We start from the raw sequence: 18,462 nt of genomic DNA, 5'->3' as shown, positions 1-18,462 counted from the left end.
TGCTACCAATGCTTTACATTTAATTACTTAAAGCTGAAAAAGTATTTTTACTTTTTTTCTTTACTTTAGTAATGTTTTATTATTTATTAAAAAAAAATTAACCCTACTTTTATTTTTTTATAAATAACTCAAGCTGGCAAACATGTATAATATTCCTTCCCCCTCATAATTTCCATCTGCTTCCCTAATGAAGGAAAACTCGTTTTCCTTAGTTACATATCTCAAATCTTAAAGATTTAGAATGAATACACACACACACACACACACACACACACACACACACACACACATATATATATATATATATATATATAGGTCTTTGGTTGTTCGGGTTTTTCTCCCGCGTAAAATTGGAAGTGTCTTGGCGACGTTTCGACGAAGTCCCATTCGTCATCTTCAGGCTGGTGTACAGCCTGAAGATGACGAATGGGACTTCGTCGAAACGTCGCCAAGACACTTCCAATTTACGCGGGAGAAAACCCGAACAACCAAAGACCTACATACAAACACCCGCGAAAACCTCAGAAAACATATATATATTATATATATATATATATATATATATATATATATATATATATATATATATATATCTTTGGTTGTTCGGGTTTTCTCCCGCGTAAAATTGGAAGTGTCTTGGCGACGTTTCAACTAACCTGAGCACAACCAAACAGAACACTCCCCCAGCCAATCAGAGCACAGCCAAGCACCTAACCATTCAGAACACACCTCCACCCAATCAGAACACAGCCAAGCTCCCACCCAATCAGTTCATACCCCCACTGGCAGTTAAAAGGAAGAAACAGCTAAGACCACACATTGCTGCTCAAAGCACGAAGCTGAAAACACCAGCCTGAAGATGACGAATGGGACTTCGTCGAAACGTCGCCAAGACACTTCCAATTTTACGCGGGAGAAAACCCGAACAATCAAAGACCTACATACAAATACCCGCGAAAACCTCAGAAAACAAATATCAAACCTCTACGGGGAGGAAATCCACCATCTGACCAGGACCTATGAAAAACTTGAAGTCCAAAGAGCTTCCATTTTATGCGACCTCGCATTCCTACGCAACTGCCGAGATCAAAATCTAATCCCCACATGTTTCCAACTGAAATTCCACTCCAACTCTGCAGCCACCAAACGGATCCTGAAAAGAACAGAATTGGCCCTAATCAGAAATGAACTCACACAAAAAGATTCCTCCTAGACTGAATTAACAAAGATCTCCTCACACTCCACCTCAAACTCAGCAACAAGATCCACCCCGCACTTTGGGACAAATCCAAACAACTCGCCGTCTGGAGAGCCGAAACACAGACCACCCTCAAGACAGATACACACACCAACAAACTCCGAAGACTACAAGAACGCCAGAAACAAACCCCTCCTCCCTCACAGCCACACATGAAACAAACAGTGCATAACATCTCAGATAGGATCCTCACCAAAGCCGAAACCAATGTCCTTTCCAAAGGATTCAACTTTGCAGTCGCTCCCAAACACATCCCCACTGAAACCATTATATGTGGAGTTGAAACCAGCCTGACCAAAATCAACCCCGACGACGCTAACAGAATCAGACTCGAAATCACCAACATCCTCTGCACCAGCAAGCCACCCAAAAGCAACTTACCCAAAGAGGAACAGACAGCACTACGTAACCTGAAAGAAGACACCAGCATAATAATCCTACCAGCAGACAAGGGCAACGCCACGGTGGTTATGAACACATCTGACTACCAAACCAAATTAACCAACCTACTCCAAGACTCCACATACAAACCCCTAAATACAGATCCCACCACCTACCTGGAAAAAACCACCAGATCCAAAATAAAAGCCTCCCCCATTAGCGAAGAGATCCAGCAAAGAATCATTCCCAGAGAGAAATCATCCAGATGCCCCAAACTCTATGGTCTCCCCAAGATACACAAAGAAGGAACCCCACTCAGACCTATAGTCAGCTCCATAGGCTCACCTCTACAAAACCTAGCCAAATTTCTCGCCAAACAATTACAGCCCTATGCAGAATCCATCACCTCACACGTAAAAAACTCATTCCAGTTTATAGAGATCATAAAGAAACAAAACTTACAGCCCAGCGACCTACTACTGAGCTTCGATGTCATATCCCTCTTCACCCAAGTGCCTATCAAAGAAGCCTTGACAGCTATTCAAAACAAATATAACCCCCCCAAACACATCTTAGATCTGACCAACCACTGCCTATCCAACACATACTTCATCTATAATGGACAAAAATACAAACAAACAGAAGGAGCACCCATGGGATCACCCCTCTCACCTGTCATTGCCAACCTCTACATGGAACACTTTGAAACCCAAGCTCTAGAAAAATCGGATCACAAACCCAAACTCTGGCTCAGATACGTAGACGACACCTTCATAATCTGGCCACATGGGAAAGAAAAACTGGACAACTTCCTCACACACCTCAACAGCCTACACCCCAAAATACAGTTCACCATGGAAACAGAAGCTAACAACCAACTTCCCTTCCTGATGTCTTAGTCTACAAGAAATCCAATGGCTCCCTAGGACACACTATCTACCAGAAGAAAACACACACAAACCGCTATCTGCACGCTCTCTCACACCACCACCCAGCACAGATCAACTCTGTAGCCAAGACACTCATCTCCAGAACAAAACGCTTAGCTGACGAACAACACCTAAAAACCGAACTACACACTCTCACCAATGTACTAACATCCAATGGATTCCAAAGAAATAAGATTACAAACCTAATCCAAAAAGAAACCCCCACTAAAATCCAAGACAAAGAACAAGAAAACGGCAAAGCCCTCCTCCCATACATAAAAGGCACCACAGACAGAATCAGTAAGATCCTCCATAAACACAACATCAAAACAGCATTCTGCACAAACAGAAAAATATCCACCATCCTTAGAAACCCCAAAGATAAAATTGAATTAGAAAATCAAGGAGTATACGAAATCCCATGCACCACTTGTCCCACCACATACATCGGACAAACCAACAGAAGAATAAGTGCACGCATTGAAGAACATAAGAACTCAGTCAAAAAAGAGGAACCAACATCTTCCCTGGTCCAACACCTTAAAGCCACAGGACATGAAATTGACTTTAAAAATACCAGAACCATTGCCAAAAGTGAACATTTTAATAACAGAATAATCAGAGAAGCCATCGAGATAGAAAAACGCCCACACAGCATGAACAAGCGAGATGATACCTCCCGCCTACCAGCCATTTGGAAACCCGCCCTTATTGACAAACGACTCCCTAACACAAAAAATGATACCAGACCCACACTCACAAAAACCACACAGGATGTCACCACCACACATCCACGCAAAAAACAAACCCAAAGCCACACCGATGACGAGGCACGACCACAAACCAGAAGCCAGACCACAGCTGCATCATTAGCCACTTTAAACCCCTCCAATCCATACATGAAGCAAACTGACACCCTCCATGAAGAGGAAGCATGACCACGAACGCGAAGCCAAAAAATAGCAAGGCAGCCCAAAATCTCAAACCCCTCTGCAACTCAGACTAACCTGAGCACAACCAAACAGAACACTCCCCCAGCCAATCAGAGCACAGCCAAGCCCCTAACCATTCAGAACACACCTCCACCCAATCAGAACACAGCCAAGCTCCCACCCAATCAGTTCATACCCCCACTGGCAGTTAAAAGGAAGAAACAGCTAAGACCACACATTGCTGCTCAAAGCACGAAGCTGAAAACACCAGCCGGAAGATGACGAATGGGACTTCGTCGAAACGTCACCAAGACACTTCCAATTTTACACAGGAGAAAACCCGAATAACTAAAGACCTACATACAAACACCCGCGAAAACCTCAGAATATATATATATATATATTGTTTTTTATTTTGTTTTATTTTGTTTATTTTGGCTTTCCAAAACAAGAAAAATATTAGTAACAATGCTAAATTAATGTGAGCAAATAAGCAAAATGCGCAATACAAACAGACAAGCCATTATGTCTGAATTTCTTGGCAAAAGCAGTCTTAAAATGGTTTTTCTCTTTTGTAAAATTAATTGGTCTAACAGTATGTCTTTTCATATCTCCAGTAAATCCCTCACATTGAGTGAGACACAGTTTCAGTAAGTGCGTATAGATGGCAACCCAAGCAATGTTTTCCTTCATATTTCTGGAGTGATTATTTTAAGCATTTACATATTGGCAATGTCTTATGTGTTCCCCATTATACCAGCCTAACAGCGAACTGAATGAATTCCAACAACAAATGCTTAAGGAAAGTGACTTAGCACATTCAGGGCCTTGGTAACAATGAAGAAAAGCAATAAACACAGAAATGCTTCTCTGAAGCTGAAAACTCAAATGATGGGCAACTCAAGGAACTGTATCACTCCAGAACAGTATGTGTCACAACTGTGAAAACTAAGCAATAGAGGATGATGTTTTAGAAGCAAGCAGCAAAGGAAAGTAAAAAAAAGCAAAAATGCTTCTCAGTTAACTTCATAATAGAAAATGATTTTGTACCCTCGGTGAAGTCACACCCTGTCTAAGTGATGGATTGTTCTTGCTAATTCTAGGACATGTTTGATTCAAATGGCCCAAGGGTTACCTCATTCTTTCATTGCTTCTTCTCTCTATAAAAATTGTAAACTAACACAGTGACTTTGCACTAATTTGTCTTATTTAGAGTGCAGATAGAGTTTATATCAGATGATAAATCGAAGTTATATTCACTTGCTGTGGCGAGGAAGAGCAAAAATATAGGGGGGGAAACCATCACCTTCATTGCTCCAGCATATCTTAAAGATATGATCAACACTCTGAGGGCCTCATATAATGTACTAAAGCATTATCCTAAGTATAGATTTCAAGTACCCAGTCTACATTTCAGTATATGTAGTGGTTGGCTACCTTTTACCTTCAGTAAAAAAATAATGACTGATGGCAGATACGATAGCACTCTTCAAATACCTGAAATATCATGAAGATGTTCAAGGTCTATTCTGTCTCATTCCCGAGTAAAGAATATGGATTCAAGTCACAGGAAGGCAGAGCCTGATTCTGCATTAGAAAAATGTTCCTTATATAAGAATCTTCTTAATCTTTTTAATAGTAAGCGCAGTTCAGCAATGAAAACAAGTCACAGAACTGGTAGCCTTCCTTCATTGGATGCATTATATGGAGAGTAAACTGCTACACTGGCCTAAAATGGCTGACTGATCTTTAAAGTAATTATATAAGACACTTATGTGCCTCAATGACAGGGCAACATACTATGATCCTTTAAAAAATATGCTAAAGTTATGGCTACACTGTGTATACTTTGAAAATACCAATATCACTTAATACTTATATACTGCTTCACAGCCCACTCTAAGCAGTTTACAGAGTCAGCCTATTGCCCCCAACAATCAGGGTCATCATTTTACTGACCTCAGAAGATGGAAGGCTGAGTCAACTTTGAGCCAGTGAGAATCGAACTGCCAAACTGTTGGCAGTCAGCAGAAGTAGCCTGCAATACTACATTCTAACCTCTGTGCCACCATGATTCAGAACATATGTTTACAGAACATGTGGAAGTATAACACCTCTTTGAAGCAGTCAGGTCTTTTTTCAGACTTTTCTACAAATGTCAAAAAAGATACTGTACAGTTGCTGTCATGTACTTCGGCTCATATGGAAATCTAAAAACAGAAAGAGAAACTACAAAACAATGCTGTATTTGCCCTCTCACATATCCCAAAGTACCTCTTACAAATAATTTTTGAAGCATGCACATCTCAAACAACCCTGGTCAATTTTCTCAATTATAAGGAACGTTTATCCTTTTGCCTATTCCAGGAACTCCATTTCCTTAATGCAACCCTGAAAAACCTGATCACTTCTTAATCATCCAGGTTGCGGTTGTCTCATAGGTGCTTTTCAGAAGGCAACTGGACTTTCTTGGTTTTTTTTTCCGTGAAAACATTTTGCTTCTCATCCAAGAAAAAGCTTCTTGGATAAGAAACGTTTTTACATAGAAAACCCCCCCCCCCAAAAAAAAACCTCCAATTGCCTTGGGATGACTACATCTTGCACCATTGTCTTTCCTAATACTGCTTCCCAGGACATTTCTTCCTGATAAAGAGGAATCAATCCATCTTTTATTATGGTCACAGACCAGAATAAGATAAAAATGAATAATAACTAAATGCAATTCACAAGAAAATCATTCCTCTCGGGAAATATGCCCAGGAAACAATCTATAAAAGGAAAGAGAACAACGTTTTTTTTTTTTTTAAAAGGAGTAAACATTTTCCATATTCTCTAGAAGGTATTTTTTAGAATCTTGAGAGCAAGAAATCCTTGTATGCACAGCCAGATATTTAATATGAATGCATTAGAACAAAATAAAATATTCTCCCAAGAGTAGCTGGGACATACTGGGTGAAGGATGTGCCTCAGAACTGTCACTATAAGCAGCTGCTGCTGGCAGAAAACCTTCAGATGACTGCCTGGAATATGTCCTAACAACATTCCCTACTTAATTCAGTACAATTTTATTCTGTACAGAAAGCTCTTATAATTGAGGATCGATAATCGTGGAACTGGGTGTTTGTAGTTTTTCTTTTTGGAATTCCTTGGGATCTTTCTTCTTCTAATTTTAGCTAAGCATGTTCCATTGTACCAAATTCCAGTGTTTCACTGTGGAGGGTTCCTAATTTCAAACTCCTTCACCTTCCTAATTATCGCCACTACCACCATCAATGCCAGCCCTGAGGATTATGAAAATACTATATAGTTTTCAGCAAAATGAAATTAAATGGCTCTAATAAAAATTAAAAGTTGGATGATAATGCGAAGCAGTTAAACAGCAGAGACCCCCTCAAAATTAGTTGCATGTCTTAGGACAATGTAGGCAACTGTTCAGAAAATTTATTTAAAATCTACCAACCTCCACATATGGGGTTGGTAGCCTATAGTGTCCTTCATTTATTTTTTAAGTCTTGTCTTGGTCTATTTTCAGTATCGTAAGAAGAAAACATTATTATATCAGCCTAGAGTTCTGGAAGAAGAAGAGATGACAAAAAGAGAGCCAAGAGCAGCAGTTCTATCTTGGATTTGCAGTGCTTTTCACAGTTCAGATCAGCCTGTGGCCGTGATGTAGGAATCACTAAAGAGCAGAGGTAGGAAACTTTTTCTTTAGAGAGGGGAACTAAGGCTATGCTTGGTCTCTGAAAGACACAGTGGAAGTTCCACACTGCCAAAAAAATATACCGGATATGACCTTAGTTCAAGAGCATTTAAATTACACGTCAACCAAATACATTTAAAATATGAAATGTTTCAAATACATTTAAAAAAAAGCACTGACTTCACAGCCAAAGTGCATCAGAGAATTCCAAGTAATGAGAATAGGAACTGAAATATATATTACTGGGAAAGCAGTAACTGTGCTTTGATTATGAAATCTTTATTTCATAAAATCTCTATTTTCAGAAGGAATGGGGAGTGAAAACAGAATTTGGATGTCTTTTATGAATATTATATAAGCCATGTCAGAAATGCCTTAGGGCTAATGTACCTGTTATTTTTACCTTGTATTCTATCAAGAAACTGCCACTTACTTTAGGCACTTCATATGATGATGTGATCATTTCAGATGTTCGTTTTTTGGGATTGCTAAGGATGGTCTGATAATACATCAGTCCTCCTTTCCTAAAAAAACAACAAAGACGTGAAACATAAATTAGAAAAGAAGGAAAGCGGGTTCATTATTAAGAAAGCTCTATATCAGTGGTTCTCAACCTGTGGGTCGGGACCCCATTTGGGGTCGAACGACCATTTCACGGGGGTCGCCAAACAAGGCTGTCTGCCATTTTTTCCCTTTTCTTTGGCCATGCCCTTGGCACCCACTGATGTATAAGTGGTTGGGGGTCACCACAACATGGGGAACTGTATTATGGGGTCGCGGCATTAGAAAGGTTGAGAACCACTGCTCTATATCATTACAATGGTGAGGGGCAGAAATTTCACTTCCTATTTAACATTGTAAATCATTGGATGGATATGGGTTAGTCACAATCTTTCAGGGCAGTTATGAGATCAATGGTAGAAGATGGGATTTTGTCCTGAATGTTTAAAATAAACATAATAAATAGCTAATAAAGATCAAATTGAATGCTATTCATTGTCAGCAAATCAAGGCAGGCCAGACTAGGAAGTCATAGTAACAGAACCTTGCAAGTTTGAATTTTTATTCTCACTCCTTTTCTTTGTATAAATTAGGGAGAAACTTGTCTGAGGTAGTTGCAGTTCTGTCCCTGACTCAGATTTCTTTATCTGATCATTCCTTTGGCAAGAAGGCCACTCATGAAAGTGATATACTGTAAACCTTAAACAACAACAACTTCTTGAAAAGCTAAAAAAAAATCTTTAAAAAAGCACAGGTCTTAGGAGTCACCTATGTCTAAATAACTTTTTCAAAGTATGTGTCACTTTCTTATACTTTACTGGAATTTACTAGAAGGATAAATTGAAAGTAGTGATTACTCTTTATGCAGTGTTATATAAAAAAGAAATATTCACAAAGGAGCAAGGAAAAAGACTTTCAAGCAATAAAATCAATGTTTTTGAAGTTGTTCTCTTCATAACATGATATTCCAGGTGGTAGCTTCTTTTTCTCCTCATTTTAATTTTACTTATTTATTTTGGAAGTTGGATTACTTCAGGATTACTGTTCTATATATGCATTCTTCATTTTAATTTTTTAATTTTTATATTTTATTTCAATTAATTCAGCATAATAAAGCTACAAAACATGAAATAAGAACGAGATATGTCTAGCTAAATTGTGTAGATTAATGGTATTATAAGATTAATATATAATAAGAAGGCTAAGAGGATTTCGTTACATAAATATATATCTATAGCAAATTGTTTATTAACGGGAGAAAAAAAATAAATTCAAACCACTGTGAGTTTGTAAAAAATATTATTGATACATCATTGTATCTACTGCCTCCCCCCCTATTGGAGACAATTGAAATATTTAATTGAATTGAATAACAATTATTATTTTAACAGGTAGGTATAATTCAATTAATAGACCTCCCACCGCTATACTATCTGTTAATTCAGTTGTTTTAATACATGGTGGAAAACACAGGCCATAACACCTAACTACACTGATCATTAATAATTAATAACAGAGAGAATGATCAGCTTAAAGCAGTTAAAGCTGGGATGAACTCTGTGGCGATTTCAACAAACGTGCAGTAATTGACAAACAAAATAACTGTATTTATTTTATCTGCTTTAAATAATATGGCTATTGTATACTTTGAATTGCAAAAGTGGGACACAAAAGTGATACACTATGTATAATTTGTTCCTATATGCCTCCCACCACCCACCCTCAGTAAAAGAGAAAAAGACAAAAGGATAGGTTTTTAAGAACAACAACTTTATTTAAGCTTAAAGTGGACAAATAGCTTTAATATCAATAGTTACTCCCTTTAAGTGTGTAATTAAATAAATTGCAATGAGTTCATTTCTTCTGTTTCCCCCCCCTCCCCCACAATCCACCTCTATTTGGGACAAACTCCCCAGGTTTCTCTCAAGACAGCCAAAACCCTTAAGTTTCCACCACTTTTATTACTTAAAGCTTTCTTCAGGGTGATCAAGTGAAACTTTAAATCTCCCCACTCCGCCTTATTTAAGCTTGCAAGCCTAAATTTTGTAAATCTCAAGAAGCCTGTCTCCATCTTAAAAACATTATTCAGATGTTCACAAAATAAATATACTCTCAAGTGCAGGAAAATCAGAACGTTCAGGCAGTTCAAATAAATAGAAAGGTTTATTGTAAGCTTATGCTCTCTGCAAGAATCTGAACAACTAACAGTCAAAGCAAATAGGTGGTATATAAGAGTTAATGGAATTCAAAGCAGACTGCACTTAGATCTCTTGTGGATGCGAAAGGACTCAAGACTGATGACACATTTGACCCCTCAGCCTGGACATTTCCTATACATAGTATTTTTCCAAATAAGCACTGCACCTTCTAACTACTCTTGAATTAATTGGACAGTACTGTGAGTTTAGTATTTTCAATCTAACTAATATTTCTTTTTTATTTGGAATACATGGATATGGGATTATGCCATTTTTCTTGATGTTGTCATAATGTGTAACTATTTGGATTCAGTTTCTAAATATGAACAAATTGAGTTCTGGAACTAGATTACATTCAGTTGCTTTCCTAACATTAAATTCTAAAACTTATATATGGGTAAAAATTCCAAGTCGGGTGGGAGTTTAAAATACAGGAATTGGCTTTTAGGGGCATTTTTGACATATTTTGGGAATGGTTTCTGTTTCAGGTAACTTGATTATGATATCCTTGGACTAAAGATGTGCAGGTAGATTTTTGTATAAATAAAGTATTTTAAAAAATAAAATCAGTCCACTTTTATAGCAGTTTCTGTATTTATTATGGTAATAGCAAAAAGATAATTGCTATACTAAACCAAATAAGTACAATAACATAATAGAGAATAGGGGAAAATTAATATGTCAGCAATATATCTATATTATATCTGTATGTGGAACCAGATGTAAATATAGAAATGGCACAATGGTTTCATCTTCAAGGCCTAACAAACTCATGATGCCATTACAGAGGAGGGAAAATGTCCGAGAAATAGTTCAAATTACTTAGGAAGATGTAGGTGTTTAATATGTTGAAGTTCTAATGGATAAATAAAATGTTAAAGTGCTATTCATGTGAGATCACTTTGCAAAGTTAAAGTCAAACCAGATGCTTACTGAAGTTGGCAAACACAAAGATGCATAGTCTAGCTGAGCTGGATTTTATTTTTTTTTAAGTTCACATTGATTTTTGTTTTCTAATTAAGTTCTGTTTCTGTTTTCAAGTTTAACTAGTTTTCATATAGTCCTTGTAATCTTTGACCTTCAGCTTGGTTGTTTTTATGTACTTAATTTGATTTATGCTACATTTTGTAACTTTCTAGATACAAAGAATTATCCAAAAAACTATTAATTATTTGCATATTAAAAACACCAAACTTCAATAAATTCTAAATGAATATGATTAATATGACTTGTTTAATACCAGGATGCCCTGGAATGACAGCATCACATTCAAATCTGAAAATCAAAGAGCCTATCTAATCTCAAATTTTTAAATCAGCTTTATGGAAGAAGAACAGTGACATTTGATTACTATTTTATTTCTAATTTCATTGTTTGTCTGGAATGTGGCTCAGATTTCCAAAGACAAACAAACTCATTTGGGATTCCAGGAACAAAGTTTTATTGAAAGAAAGCTTTTGCAAAGGCTGGTGGTCTTAAACTTACATAGAAGATTAAGCCACACACACAATTTTTAAAATCACAGATTTATACCCTCTCACGAAGCTGATCCCCCTCCCCACCCCTATCCACTCAAAAGCCCACCTGCTCACCCCAAGCACCTAAACAGAATACATTTCAGTTCATCCCATCCCAGGAAAAAGCTGTTATATTTCATATACCTGTTAACCATGACCTTTTGCTGACATTAGCCCTATCTTTATTTTTATATTTCCTCCTGCTTGCAATCACATCTAGCTTCCTATAGAACCTACATATTTCAAAGTAATTATCCTGCATGTGTCAAAGGCCCTACTTCTAAAAAGCTTAAGTTACTCCATTTTGCCATTGTTAAGCTTACTCCTTAAGTTTCAACTGATCTTATTAGGATTAAATATCTTCATATGATATTGCCAATGTGTTACCCCTGTCTATATATCTTTTAAATAGATGGATTTGTACTGCCCACCTTTCAAAGGATATCATTAAACAATTTCTGATATTATTTTATCTCTTACAATGTTGATTCTTTAATAAATTGAAATGTAACAAATGAACTAATGAAGAGTGAATACTGAAATAATACACATAAGCCTAATTCCAATATTGATTTATACATATATATATATATATATATATATATATATATATATATATATATCATATATTTCTAATAGTTCACAATTCCTTTCAAGATTACTAAGCATATTCATCAGTTATTGATGTCTGCTACTTCATAGTGTAACAGATTTATAAACCTATTTGTTTTAAAAAAAATTCTGTTGAGTTTCTGCATTACAAAACTATCTTGGAGCTGGTGACACCTCCATTAAATATGCAATTTAAAATCTGCCATCTGTCTATCATTTATATTTACACAAGAAATTCAACCTTTTTGAGAGAACATAAGCTATCCATAATAGTTCCTTTCCTTCAGCCTGCCTCATCTCCAGTTGCTGTTCACAGATCAGATGAATTATTCCATTGATCAAAATAACAAATTCCTTGAAGTGCAGTTCATTTCCTCTTTCTTACTACTAATTCCGTCATTATCTTCACATTAAAAAATCATTAGGGAATAACATAAGAAGAAAGACAGACCTACTAGTCTATTATTCTGGCAACTTTCTGTCATCATGACAAATCTGGAAATGCAAAAACAGAGGGATCAGTGTTCTTAACTGTGAACTAACAAACGGCAAATTCAATTGCACTGCCAACTTCTCCCAATTTTCCATCATCAACCAAGTGTATAAGTCAAACATCTTCCTCCATGGAGATAAGGGAGCTCACTGCATAAGTCACAGAAGCTGAGAATGACTCATGTGCTATTCATCTAACTGGCAAATTTACTAAATAAGGCATAAGGAGCCAAGAGCAATACTTATTGCTAGACTTCAGCAGTAGCTTTGTTAGGATTACAAAAATCTTGATGACTCTACACAGTATCAACATTCTCTTTGCTGCCACTTGGTGGTTATCTGGATTTTTAGCCCAAAATCCAACAGAAGCCACATCGTTCATTTTACCTTAAATCTGCTTACATGGTTCTAATTTAAAATCAGATTGTGAGTTAATTGCCATATTTTTCATTGGGAAGGGAGAGGAAATTCTGATTGGACTCTTGGGTTTCAAAGTAGTATGAAGAGGTAAATCATGGTTTATAAAGAACAGTGGCAAGATTCATACAGTTCACTACTTCATAACCAAACACATAATACCAATGTGTCAACTTAGTCTTATCCTTGTAATCTACATCCTGAGTCTCCAATAAAGGATGTATTTATTGAATGCAATTGCTAGGGAGAAAAAAACATACACTGAGATACAGTACCACTATCATCCTTGCAGTGCAGAAGCATAACCCTAAAATTTTAAAGGAAGATGAATAAGCGTTGCCAGGTTTTCATTGACTAATATAAATCACCAGGACCCAACAGATTACATCCCAGAGTTCTGAAAGAGTTGGCAGATGTTATCTCAGAACCATTATACCACATCTTTCAAAAATCCTGGAGCACCAGGGAAGTACCTGAGGATTGGAAAAGGGCTGATGTGGTTCCCATCTTCAAGAAAGGGGGAAAAATGGACCCAGGAAATGCAGACCAATCAGTTTAACATCAATACCTGGGAAGATCCTAGAAAAAATAATCAAAAAACAAATCTGCAAACAACTAGAAGCAAACAAAGTCATAACCAGTAGTTAGCACAGGTTAGTTAAAAACAGATCATGCCAAACCAATCTTATTTCATTATTTGACAAAGTGACTAAACTAGTAGACCAGTGAAATGATATAGACATAGTATATACTTAGATTTCAGTAAGTCATTTGATAAAATAGACCACAACCTACTCCTTGGTAAGCTAGAAAAAGGTAGAATAGAAAACATCATCACCAGATGGATCTGTAGATGGCTGACAAACCATACTCAACGAGTAGTTCTCAATGGCACTACATCCACATGGAAAGAAGTAAGCAGTGGGGTAGGACTTGGGTTTGGCTAGTCTAAAGAAAAGAAAAAAAGGGGGGAGACATGATAGTAATATTCCAGTATCTGAGGGGCTGCCACAAAGAAGAGGGGGTCATGTTGTTCATCAGAGCACCAGAGGGAAGGATGAGAAACAATGGTTGGAAATTGATCTAAGAGAGAAGCAACCTGGAATTAAGGAGAAACTTCCTGACAGTGAGGACAATCAACCAGTGGAACAGCTTGCCTCCAGAAATCGTGGGCGCTTCATCACTGGAGATTTTTTAAGAAGAGACTAGACAGTCACTTGTCTGAAATGATATAAGTTCTCCTGCTTGAGAAGGGGACTGGACTAGAAGACCTCCAAGGTCCCTTCCAAGTATAATATATTCAATCGTCAAGTTCAAAAGCAACAAAGGAACATTAAGGATGGAGACTAAACTAAAAAAAAGTCACAAGGTAAAGAAAGAGGAATTGCAATTCTTTTATTTCATATTGTTCTTCTGCTAATAATCCCAATATTCACTTAGAAAAGGAAAATAAAAATAACTGCATCATTTTCCTCAGCAGCCAAAGCAGCCAGAGAACTTGTGTGTGTGTGTGTGTGTGTGTGTTTAAACACTTTAGAAGGCTTCTGTTCTCGCATACACAGCTGCTTTCCATCTTTAGTTTGCAGTTTCTATGGCTACATTTTATAAAACTGAAAATATTGGCCATAAACTATAATTGACTGAGCATCAGTTTGGACCCAATTTACTTCTAAATACAGGCACTCCATTAGAGTAACAATCTGTTTCTGATCATTACAGTAAGTTCTACTATCTGCGTTAAATTTTTTCTCATTATTCAGATTAGTACTTCTAGGAAGTTGCCATGTTAGCATCCAAGTCCTCATGAAGTAGAAACATTCAAGAGAAAGAGAATCCAGAGAGCTACTACCTTTCCAAAATGCAGCAATTAATATCGGTTGACCTTATACTCTGGTAGTTTATTTTCTGACTCTACAAAAGCAATACAGCTTGAGATCAGGTAAGGAAACTAAACTATGAGATCAATCAATCCAGCATGTCTTATTTTACTAAAAATATCACTCCACCCACATTTTCTTTGTCATTTTCCAGAGAACATCCAACATCAGCAAATATCAACTATCTTCTAGATCAGTGGTTCTCAACCTTTTTATTGCTGCGACCCCCCAACCGGTCGTAAGTCGAGGACTACTCAGCCAGTCGTAAGTTGAGGACTACCCAACCGGTTGTAAGTCGAGGACTTTCCCTGCCAGAAGCGCCGTACATGTGTGGTGCTGCCCGCTGCGCCGGCCGAGGCGTAGCTGGCAAGGGGCAGCAACGGCGCAGGGTGACCACCGGCTGGGCCACCAGCTGGCCCAGCCCAAGAGAGGTAAGGTACCCACTGGGCCCCACGCGTGCCACCAACCCTCCCTGCGCCCGCCGGCCTCCCACCTCCCACCCCTGGCCCTCTTTTACTTAGTAGTTTTTAGTAGTAGTATTTTTAGTAGTTGCTCAGCAGGGAGGGGTGGAAACTTCCAGACAGCTCGTCTTCGCTTCAGACAACTTGCAGCACCGTTTGCAGACTGGGACTTTTGGCGGGCTCAGCAGGACAGAGACAGCCTCGACAATTCCTATTGGCTTTTGAAAGCCAATAGAATTAGACAATATTCAAGAGAGTCTATTCTATTGGCTTTCAAAAGCCAATAGAATAAAAGGGAGTAGCACAGCTAAGGAAAAGGGGGAAAATGGCAGACTGCGTTGTTTGGCGACCCCTGTGAAATGGTCGTTCGACCCCAAATGGGGTCATGACCCACAGGTTGAGAACCGCTGTTCTAGATCAATCTCAACAATGGAAGCTCTTTGGTTTCAATGCAATTCATCTTATGCCCCCATTTGTGCAAACTAAGATCTTCAGGCACCTGATATATTTTCTGACTGGGTTCCAACATAAGTCGGAACCAGGTGAGACCTTGAAAATATTGATAAAGGTATCTCATACAAATGGCCTGAAATGTAAATATCATGCATTTATGTTCTTAATGTGCCACACAGTGACACTCTGGAGTAGGCTGTGGCAGAATATTGCATTCAGATGAACACAGATAATCATGGCAATTCTAAAAAGGGAGAATAGTCTTTTTCATCTAAAAAGAACTCCTATTCAAGGATATTTTTTAAAAAAATGGCAGAATTAATACAGTACATTTCTTTCCTATTGTTGTGTACGTGAAGTGGAACTGGAAGTGGAGCACACAGTTTTTCCAGAGTTCGAGACAAAACTGCAGATTCCTGTCTGCTTCCTTGACTCTTCAATTCTGGTCAAGTAATTGTTCATGGTTTATTTCACTAAATGTAAACAGGACTGCTGACACTGAAAGGGAATATTTAATCTCAAGGGTAGGATATTATTAGAAGGAAGGATGGTAACAGTACGACACAGAGCAGAGCTCTGCTAAGAATTGTACTTTATCTATACAATATTTCATTTTTGGCCCTATATTTTACAATAATATTATCTCAGGAATTATCAGATACATACATAGTGTAACAACCCCCCCCCCAAAAAAAACTAGGAAGCTTTGAAAGAGTTCTACAATTTAGTTATCCTAAAACAGTGGTTCTCAACCTTTCTAATGCCGCGACCCCATAATACAGTTCCCCATGTTGTGGTGACCCCCAACCACTTATACATCACCGGGTGCCAGGGGCATGGCCAAAGAAAAGGGGGAAAAAATGGCGGACAGCCTTGTTTGGCGACCCCCGTGAAATGGTCGTTCGACCCCAAATGGGGTCCCGACCCACAGGTTGAGAACCACTGTCCTAAAAGCTGGACAGGGAGTTTTAAACCTTTTCTTCCTATCAATGGAATAACTGAGTCATATCCTGTTGTTAATCCTACCTCTAATTAAAAATAGTGTATCCAAAATAGTGTTAGAAATTAACATTTCTAAGTTAGTATACCTTCATCTTCCGTTTTAGCACTCAGTACCTATGATGCCGAAGGCCATTGAAGACAGGATAAATAAAGGAGTCTTTCAGCTAAACTATTTGTTTTCTTCTTCGCAACCAGTTGTTACACTTTAATATAAAACATCTTTGGACCTCCCCATTTTCAGATTGTCAGCAACGTATAGCATTACTAAAAGGAGGCTATCATTCAGCCCTTTTTGTTATAGCATTTTTTTAAAACCACCACAAATTAAATTAAATATCTGCCAGCATATAATCAAGATGCTAATTTATATAAAGCAAGCAATTTTTCTTATTGAAGTATCTGTTGGATAAATTAATCATATATGATGATGCCAAATGTTAGAGATTAGAAATAACCAATGTAATGCAATGTTGCTGAAACTGATAATTCTCTAATCCCTTCTACAATCTGGGATGATGAAACAGGATTGTACAAAAAGTAAACAATCACTCTCATCTCCCCTTATACAAATGCCACCCCAAACTATGCAGATTTAATCTAGCATAGAAAATGGCAAAATAATTTTTTCCTCTGTCATTAAACTGTGTTCTCCCACAAACTGATTGCATTCTTTCCAATCTCATTGTACCATACCATGTGCTAAGTCCATAGGAACCAACAGCATAGGCTAGTGTAACAGCAGTCCAACTTCCTTCTTTTTTTCATGAAAGCACTTAGTTGTTGAGGCTCAGTATAAAACTATCATTTTTTAAACACTGATACTGTGATGGTGCAATATTTTCTTAAGACAATGGTGTAACATACTCAGATAAATTTCCAGTGTTGTGTGTAGAAAAAGATCAAAATTCATAAAGTTGTGTTTTTTTTAAGTTAACTTTGGGAAATCACATGCAATTAAAGTTTTTATAAAAAGCTGGACATAACACAGACAGTTGTTGACACACTATTATATGTCATAATTAGACAGATACAGCATAGTGTGGTTTAATATTTTAGTTATGCTGATCAAGAACATTTCAGTTTATTAAACTTCATTACTAACTGAGTTTAATAAGGGCACAGAAATTAGCTTTGTTCAGGCTGCTTTCTCAGAGGAATAATAGTTCATTCAGGGCTTCTCCAGTTAGAAGGCATAAGTTTACTTCCAGCACAGAAGATGAGCCCATAGCAAAATCTCATATATTTTTTTTACTCTTGCAAGAATTATGTGTTTGCAGAAAGACAAAGTGTAAAACAAATAAACAATAAAACCAGGATACTTGTGTTTAAACTGTCATAAGACCTTCTCCAGAAGGAGTGAAATAAAGCATACACAAGACCATCAGCTTAGAGTATGTGTTAAAGTCTCTGCGACTGCTGACAAACAACTTCCAGCTGCTTAAACCACAGAGCTGGGATGCTGGGAATGGCAGCCCAGCGATGTGAAACAGCATCCTTATTGTCCAAAGTTCTGATTTCCTTTTCATCTCTGTCCTAATATTTGCCAAGCTTGAGAATTCCAGACCTTGCTTATTCAGAACTTGACTGATCTACTCTGATCAGACTTTTCCTGTTTAGAAATAACACTATGTAATTCCTCCGAATGGCTCAGATATGGTAATGGGACAGAAAGCAGATGTCTGGAAGGTTTCGTGGAATATTACACAGAGAGGTTTGTGTTGTCTATTCTACA

At 37.6% G+C, this 18,462-nt stretch overlaps 1 protein-coding gene across 8 annotated transcripts in view; it reads right to left on the bottom strand.

Annotated features, from left to right (window-relative positions):
• Positions 1–18,462, bottom strand: part of HTR4 (5-hydroxytryptamine receptor 4) — a 238,347-nt gene that overhangs the window by 194,200 nt on the left and 25,685 nt on the right. For 5 of the 8 annotated variants that reach the window (XM_039352885.1, XM_039352833.1, XM_039352868.1 and 2 more), the window contains exon 3: positions 7,634–7,724. The exons of the other annotated variants lie outside the window; for them this stretch is intronic. The gene's annotated coding sequence lies outside the window, so the exon portion shown is untranslated. The remainder of the gene's footprint in view (positions 1–7,633; positions 7,725–18,462) is intronic. 8 annotated transcript variants of the gene reach the window in all.

Source organism: Crotalus tigris, unplaced genomic scaffold (genome assembly GCF_016545835.1).
Source record: "Crotalus tigris isolate CLP2741 ecotype Arizona unplaced genomic scaffold, ASM1654583v1 scf7180000017568.12009008, whole genome shotgun sequence".
Classification (NCBI taxonomy): Eukaryota; Metazoa; Chordata; class Lepidosauria; order Squamata; family Viperidae; genus Crotalus; species Crotalus tigris.
The sequence above is the reverse complement of the archived record's forward strand: the minus strand, read 5'-3'. Positions and strand labels throughout refer to the sequence as shown.